Source organism: Meleagris gallopavo, chromosome 20 (genome assembly GCF_000146605.3).
Source record: "Meleagris gallopavo isolate NT-WF06-2002-E0010 breed Aviagen turkey brand Nicholas breeding stock chromosome 20, Turkey_5.1, whole genome shotgun sequence".
Lineage (NCBI taxonomy): Eukaryota > Metazoa > Chordata > Aves > Galliformes > Phasianidae > Meleagris > Meleagris gallopavo.
The window spans coordinates 2,718,174-2,727,162 of record NC_015030.2 but is presented as its reverse complement, the minus strand read 5'-3'; the positions used below and the strand labels follow the sequence as shown (position 1 = coordinate 2,727,162).

General features: G+C 50.8%; 1 protein-coding gene across 1 annotated transcript in view; it reads right to left on the bottom strand.

The window, feature by feature from the left end:
- Nucleotides 1–8,989, bottom strand: part of LOC104913763 (heparan sulfate glucosamine 3-O-sulfotransferase 3A1-like) — a 26,513-nt gene that overhangs the window by 12,741 nt on the left and 4,783 nt on the right. The window lies entirely within an intron of this gene.

Below are 8,989 nucleotides of genomic sequence, written 5' to 3'. Positions count from 1 at the left end.
AGGAGAGGAGAGGAGAGGAGAGGAGAGGAGAGGAGAGGAGAGGAGTCATTGGGATCCAGGCCAATAAACCTCATCTTCCCCCCTTGGCACCCAACTGAAAGGGACTGGAGCTCCTTCCCAGCAGGACCCAGGGGCTCCCACCAGTGAGATGTTGGCTCTTTGAAGCCACTTGAAAAGCTGGGACGCCTGAAACTGAAGATTCTTAAGTGTGATCAAAGAGATGGACAGAGATAGCAAGGAGGATTAATGCCTTTTGCAAAAGCTTCTTAGTGATCCCAGTGGGGCTTTTTTCAAAGGGGACTAAGGGAGATAGGCACTTAAATCTCACTCAGATCCCTTATTTAGTCTGCAAATCCCACGCTGGAGAAGAGCAGCAATGTGACCCCAAAGCACTTTCCAAGGAAGAAGCTGAACTGATTGTGGCTGGGTTAGAGCTACTCGTCCTGAGTGGCAGCTTTGGGTGGAAAACATGAAGGGTCCAATATATGGAAACAGACACTATGGGACCAACAACACACTGAGCCTCTGTGGGATGTGTTCTCCACTATCTCTAAGGAAGCTGCAAGAACTGATTACTACATGGGTTTGGTTATTCGTCACTGCTCATGTCTGCCCATATTCTCTTTTCTGCTTTACTATAAAAAAATGTATCAAGAAGACATGGAGGTTTTGTTCCCCAGATGCTCCCCAGTTGTTTGGTTCCTCGGTGCCTTACTCCTTCCCATCACCAATGTAGGAAGGGAAAGCAACACAAGAGAGTCGGAAAATAGGCACAAAAAATGAACAAAGAACCTGTTCTCATGCAAATATTCCTTGTGACAGTAATAACACTAATAAAAAGCTGCACACTGTGGGCTGGTCACAGGGGATGCTCTGTAAGCACCACTGCAGGTCCCCTCTTCCCATCACAGACATCCGCTGCGCCCAGCACAAGGCAAGCGGCTCCCAACCCACTGAGGGACAAGGGCTCATGTGACGTGCTATTGTCCCTAATTTGATTAATGAAGCGATCACACTAACGGGGCATTCCACACACACCCAGCACCTTGTTACGAGCCCACGCCAGGAAATTCCCATCAGAGCATTAATTCCCCAGTACTTGCCTTTCCCAACCTTGTCAGGTAATTGTTTATGAAAAGATGAATGTATACAATAATACTGGGTGAAGGGAGCTGATGTATGTGGTGTTAATGAATGAAATAATCAGTTTGGTAATAACTGGCATGTGTATTTGTCAAAAGGGAGCCAGCAGGACATTAGCATTCTGCAACCACCAAACCTTTATCTCCTGGGCTTGTGTTTGACAACCGCCCCCAGATAGTCCATGAATAAAATACAGAGTAGTACCCAGACATAATTAAACTGCCAATGTGGATGTACCTAAATGAACTTGATATCTTAATGACGCTGGATAGCACACAAATAATGAAGGCGGTGTGAGAGGGCTGCAGGCTCTGAATGCAGCCGTCCTGGTGCTCATTGACATGCATGGGGACCCAACCTGCACCCAACCTCACCGGGGTGTCAGATCCTTCACAGACCTCTGATGTGCTATTGTGCAGCATGGATATGGTTTTTTAGGAGTTGACTGAATTAGTAGACATGTCCCTCACTTTTATTTTTTTTTCTTTCAGTATGGAAACTGTTTCTCCGGGAAAAGCCTGAGGAAGGGCTGCTCAGAGGATGGGGACACATCCCCAAGTAGATCAGCAGCACGCATAGAGCCACAACCCATCCTTATCCACATCAGCTGCCAATGGCAAGCCAGATACATCCACTCCTGGCATACATGGAGTATGTTTCTGCACCTGGAGACTGCCGGGCACCCTTACAGCAGGTACCCCATCCCATCCCATCTCAATGCATCTCAGCCAATACATCCCTCCCATCTCATCCCATCCCATCCCATCCCATCCCATCCCATCCCAATACATCTCATCCCACTGCATTTCATCCCATTGCATCCCACCCCACCCCATCCCAAACAATCTGCCCTGGAGCCCCAGCACTGCAGACTGTGGGTGTCCATTCCACAAAGGCAGGGTTCAGCCTTCAGGGAAGCACTGAATGCTGCTCCGTCGGTAATTGCCACTTATTGCTCTAATGGTTGCCATTTTAGCAGCAAATGAGCGACGTACAGTAAGTATCAGTTCTATGAAAGAAATCATAATGGGAAATTAGAGCACACGCTATGGGGAAGGAGCAATGCCCTGGCTAGGTGGGATGCAGCCACGCTGACAGCTGACAGCAGCACAGCCCCTGCCTGCTGCTACCGTAACTCTCATTTATTTGCACACAATGAGCTCCGTGCGTAGGAGAGCAGCATGTGCTTGGCTTGGACTGCAGTCTGAGCTGACTGGGAGGCTCAGAAACTGCATGGGAACAGGCCCTGTCTCCCTCTACAAGGATATAAGGAAATAAGGAAACATTGCTTAATGAGAACAAAAAAAGCACAACAAGTTTGGGGGACAACATTTAAAAATAAAAAAAAATAGGCAAAAACACTCTGGACTGTGACAGGGAAAGCAAATGCAGGGAGCAACCTGCTGGAGTCAGCCTGTGAGGTGGGATGAAGTACTGAGAGGTGTTAGAAACCGTAACTCCTGTTTGGGCCAGAAAACGTGCTCAGCACTGACACAGCTCAAGAAACAGCACCTAACATTAAGAAGACACCAGAGGTAGCAAAAGAGCTCTGGTCCCCACCTTTACCCCACTGCACCATAACTGCTTATCCCTGCTGAATGCTCTGCTCTGGCTGCCAGTTATTAAACCATTGCTTTCTTCCAGGGAAGGAAAGGCACAGTGAAAGGTATCCCCGTGGTGCACCCTCATTAGACAGTAATGGTGATTTCATTAGATTAAATAACTCCGATGATCCCCAGAGACCAACTGCACTTTAAACATAGAGCCGCGGAGTTAGAATTACTGTTATTTAACATCGATTAGATTACAAGGCAAATCCAATTTTTCCCCTAAACATATGATGGCCACGATTTGCTGAGCAGGAGATGCTAAGGACGGCATTCCTGGAAACCTGCCCTGGGAGTCCAGAGCTGCAGGACTGGGGAGGACTCACTGGTGAGGAAGCACTGCTGCTGTAGTGTGAGGATGATGGGTTCAGCTGCACTGTGGGATGCAGACAGACAGACAGACGGACAGACTCCAGAGAGTTTGCAAAACTCACTGGTCTGATAGATATATATATTCCTGGGGTAGTAAGGTAAAGCTGCTGGATGAGCTGGCTCCCAGCAAGGCAAGGTGACCTGGAGCAGAGCAGGACCCACCAAGGCACTCTGCAGGTGTGACCGTGGGAAACTCCCAGAGATGGAGGGAAGAGCTTTCATGCATGGCAGAACTCCCAGTGAGCTCCAGCAGCTCTGTGCAGCAGGATGATCGGAGCCTTCAGGGAGTGCCAGATCACAAGCATGGGTACCAAGGTGAATCTGGATGGAGAGGAGAAAAGCACCTGAGCTGAGGTGTGACATGGTAGCCTCGCTCACTTCTCCCTGTGATCCTATAGTAACACCCTATGGGAGAGGCATACTCAAAGCAGAGGAAACCCAACTCCGACGTGATGCCATGGGGTATCCCTCTGTAGGACCCCACTGCTCAGGATCTTCAGGACAGGGTGCCCATCACCCCTTCTACACCTCCACCCCTTACAGCAAGTTGTCAGATGGAGAAGACTCCCAGCCAGATTCCTACAAGAGGATTAACAGAATTTAGATTACACCTCAAACTAGAGGGAAAAGTATGGCTCTGTAGTGTAAGAAATGCTGGCCCTAAGCACACTGCTGTGAGCTGTAGGGCAAAGCAGGCAAACAGTCCACAGTCCTGTGACCCCTCGGGGTGTGTGTGGGACTCCTCAGTGCAATTTGTTCCTCAGCATCCCTGTGGTAGTCAGGAAAGCCTGCAGGATCATAAGGTATTGGCCAGTTGTGGGTTTGCAGTGCTGCTGGCCGGGGTCAGCAGAGCCGAGGGGAGGGTGATGGCTGCTCAGTGGCACCGACTCTGCCAGAGCCCCTGGGATCATCAGGGTGCACAGATGGGAGCCAGAAACAGGGACAAATCCAGGCACCAGCTGCAAGCTGGCAGGTCACTGTCACCCGGCCAGACACCCCATTTGTAATCAGGAAGCGATGAGCAGATGAATCCTGTGATATCTGCACCCAAATGCTTTGCTCACAGGGGGCTTGTGCAGGGTTCCTGCCTGTGTCCCACCCCCATGCTGACCCCATGATGCTGGAGGCAGACAAACTCAATTAATTGCCATGTTCTGCATCTGGGTCCGGCCAGGAAGCCCTTCCCCCACTTCTGGCCCCTCTGGAGGCTTCCAGGTGTGCACATCCCATCCCACTAAATCCTTCCTCTCTGAGCCCCTTCTTGTGGATTCACCGCTCTGGAAAGCACAGGAGGCAGAGCAGCTCTCACAAAGTCCTTTGTGGGTAAGCGCAGCCCCATTTCACAGCTGGGGAAACTGAGGCACAACCTGGGCATGGCCTTGGCTCATCATCACTCAGCCAGGCTAAAGGAGCTTCCCAAGGCCAGTCAAGGTACAACACAGGGTCCTTCTCTCACTAACCCTATGCCACAGGGCTCAGGACACAGCTTCGTCACGGTGGGAAACCCAGAAGCTGGGATGTGGGATTTCTCCCCCCAGAAAGGCTTCCAGGACTGCTCAGGTCCGACAGCACAAACACGTTCCAATAGTGGTGAAAGGTGCTGGTATACGGTGATATAATAAGGAACATGAAAGTGAAATTGAATGTTACTGATAAAACGCAACATTTTAGAGCCCAAAAATGTGCATGTGAAAGTGCATACATATCGATCATCAGATAAACACGGAAATCAGAAACAATTAGTTTTGGTATTTTCCCTTAAAAGGCAACCCCAGCAAGCACGGGCTCCGGGAGGGTGCCCTTTTCCAGCTGGAAACATCACAACAAATCACCCTTTCTAACATTTTCAGCAGAAAAAAGTGTCTTGTTAGGGGAAAAAAATTATAATGAAAATTGAGCAGCTTCAGATGGCACAGCAGCAATGGAAGCTGAAGGTCTGATGGGCTGCTTTCAGCTCCCACTCACCATCCAGGGCAGGGGATGCTGTCCAGACCCAGCCTGTGGCTCAATGGGAGTTTGAAGTTGGGATCTTTCTATCTGCACAACTGATGGTGTTGCAACTGAAAAAAGCAAGTTATGCAGCACATGCAGGAAGCAAGGAGGATGGGCTGTCTGTCCCCAAAGGGAATCAGGGATTTCTGAGAAACGTCTTCCTGCGGAATTATTTGTGATTCACGTCCTGCTAATGGTCCCACAGCTTGGGGGGAAATGTTTTTAACCCCAAGCCATGAAAACCCGCATGTTCCAGGCAGTGCAAGGACAGCAGCCAGGACAGTGGGGCGGCCCCAGCCCTCCAGACCATGCCTGAACAGCCCCACTACCCCAAAAGGGCTCTGCACCGGGGGAAATACCCACAGCATCCCACCCCAGGAACATGACCTTAGCTGCAACCTAATCCGCTTCCCTTCCCTAATACCTGCACGTAATGAATTTGCAAAGATTTATGGCCACAACAGCAGCCCCTGCTCCCCGTTGCCAACCTCTTCTGTTTCACTGCGGAGGCAGTTTGGGTTACCTCGACGCTCTCCAGGGGAAAAGCGTAATTAGCGGCTCAGGAGTTTTAATGCAGACAGGGAGGGCACGCAGGGGGGAGGTGACTCTCCGATTTGCTGCTTACTTGTTCGTTGCTCTGAGCTCTTGGAAAGGACCCAGCTCCCTTCCCCCTCCCCAGACCCAACTGCTCTTATTAGAGACTTCAAAAGGTCGGGGTGAAACCCAAGCTCAGCTGCAGGCACGGTGGTAGGGATGGGGCAGCCCCAAAGATCCAGCAGAACTACTGGCAGGAGCCCCCACAGGCAGTGGAGAAATCACAGGAGGGAGGGCCGCTGGGATCTGCAAGATCCGATCCCAGAGGAGGACATGGGATTTATAAGCAGGGTGAATTTGCTGCTTCCCTAAAGAAGCACCGCAATTTTTGCCATAAATGGGCTCTGGCCCCAGCCAGCTGGAGCCTCGCGCTGCTTTTCACAAGATGCGGCTCTATGAATTTAGCTGACAAAATCTTGGACGGCCGGGCCATACTTTCAAGCTTGCTCAGCACCAGCAGGAAGGGTCGGGACAGACCCTGCTGCAATCCCCTGGAGCATGGGCAGAGCGATGGGGGGCACACAGGTGGCACTGACCTCCTGCACCCGGGCACCAACCAGGGCGAGAAGCTGAGCTGAAGAGGAGGATGGGCCTCACAGACTTCTGAATCTCTGAACGTCCCCAGGCAGAACTGAGAAAATGAGTCCAATAAAACACTGACTTGTTTGGATGCTTTTTGATGGGGATGGGGTTGACTTCTCCCTTTGTGCCAACAGGGGAGCTCTCACCCCACCATCAGCACTGGATACGTGCTTCTCCGCTGCCCAAAACGAGAAGTGATACATATGGATGCAAAATATTTAAAAGCACCACCAATAATAATAACGTTGCGGGGTTTATTTGAGGAATGAGAGCCCCAACCCCAGCTCTTTGCACTTGGATTTGTTGGGGTGCTGCGTCCAGACGGTGCCACCATCTGACGGTGCCATCAGGCACACACACTAGATGGCACTCTGCCGTGCTGCGAGGTGACAGCGAGCCGAGGCTGTCCCAGGCATCTGCGACAAGGAAAGGCCCGTCTGTATCTGCCTTCCTGGTGTTCTCAGTGCCTTAGAATCACAGAAGTGGTTTTGTTGGAAAAGACTTTTGACATCACAAAGTGCAAAACCATTACCTGACCGGCCGAGTCCTATCGCTAAACCTTAGTGCCACATCCAGATGTCTCAAACTCAAAGCAGTGACATCCCTCCTGCTTTTACAGATGGGCAGATACTTTTCGTGCCTCCAAAGTCATAGGGCACAGCCTTCCAACTGCTTCAAGCCTTCACCAACATGCCCTAGAGTGTCCAAGCTCAGATTCCCTGCAAAAGCAGTGCTGAGCACCAGAACCAGTCAGTTACCATCCTGTGACAACTCCCTGCCCAGGAGACGAGCACTTTGAGCCTGCCCCAGCCAGTCTCCACCTGCTATCGACAGTGAATTATCTGTGCTTTGCGGCCAAGACCATCCTTTGTTCCCTTTTTATACAGCACCTGGCACAATGAACTCAGTGTGAAACGTTATCTGATTACACAGCTAATAAATAAACAAGGACCTTGATCCTCTTCAGCATGGGTTTGTCCGAGGCTGCACGCTCCAGAAAAACTGCTGCGGGCTGCACTTGATGCTATTTGCAATTCAGATGTGTTTGGGAGACGTGGTGTTCTCAGGACAAGGAGCAGCCGTTGCTAAACCAGAACTTCTCACACACGCATAGCAGGGAGTGGAAAACCAAAACTAGCACGAACTTGATGTCCAACAGCACACGCCACGTTCTGGCAGGGCACGTTATGAACACACAGCCTTGGTGGTGTTGCAGATGATGCGAGGACAGGTGATAAGATCATGCTGCTCCAAGGCAGCTATTGCTACAGCATCTCCCTCCTACAGAGAGGTTTGCACCTCCTGATGCCTGCTGCAATGTTCATTAATTGCACTCACTCCCCAGCACCTCTCCCGCCACCATCCATGCCCTCCTGTCCCACTGCTGGGGTCACAAAGCACTCTCAGATGGTGCTGCTGAATCACAGGGACCACAAAGCCCAGACTTCTGGGCCAGCCACCACTGCAGGAGTGGGCCGCCACCTCCATCCCCAGGGCTCTCGTTTTGCTGTGATCTGAGGCTGGGAAATTGCACAGGAAGGTGGGACGCAGCTGTGAGCAGCAGCTCTGATCACGTTCCCCCCCAAACCAAACCATCCCAAGACATCCTCTGTTCCCTTCCACTCACAAACATCACTGGTTGCCCGGACTTAAAGAAAAAAAAAAAAGAAAGGAAAAATAAAGAAAGCCTTGTAGAGAAATCTCAAGAGGCCATTAATTATGAGAGAGAGAACTCCCCAGATCTGGGAGCAGTGGGGAGGAGTGATACTTACACTCCCAACCTGACGGGGTAACTTTGAAGCATCTTTCATCTTCCCCTGGATCGGGTGTAATCTAATGACATTAGCTTGGCTTCGCTCTAGTGGAATTGGCATCGGTGCTGCAGAGCAGGGAGATTAAAACATATGAAATAAATGTTCCTGGGGTGACTGACAGCCTAATGACATTCCAACAGGCAGCTCAATCAGCGCGAGGCTAACAAAGGATCAGAGGGAACCAGCCAGACTTGCAATATCACCCACAAACACAGATATTTTTTTATTCAGGCTTTTTTTTTTTTTTTCCCTTGACTGGATTAGCCCCTATTCCTGAGTTGTCCCCAGGCTGTGTGCAGCCGTGCTCCGGGTGGGGGATGCAGTTGAACGCTATTAAAACACATGCTCACCTGCTATTGAACTCTGTGAGCTCAATAGCCTTGTTCAGGGCTGAAGCAGCGATTTCTGTGCTGGGAAGTCAATGAAAGCTTTGTGGGCTGCCCCCTCCCCTCCCTTTGTCCCCATACAAACAGGGGACTCGCAAACCCAAAACAGAGAGAGCTTCCGTCAGCACACATCTTCCCTCCATATTCAACCCACACACGAGCTCGGAGGTGTCACACTTCCCAAATTAAACCAGTCAGATTGATTTTTAAAAATCAGCCTCTCTTTAAGACAGCTGCCTTCCTGCCCAGACACAATGCTGGCTGTGAGGTGAGCCATTATTCTGCTCGATTTAACAGGCAGCGCTTCCCATCACTTGTGTGCACTGTGCAGCACCCAGGGCCATGCTGACCCACTGCCATCCGTGCACCCCACATCAAGCAGCGGGTACTGGAGGTGTTCTTTTGTTCCTAGGAGGAACCACAATCCTCTCACACCTGAGGTTGCATCTGAAGCAGGTTGCCCAAGGAGGTTGTGGATGCCCCATCCCTGCAGGCATTC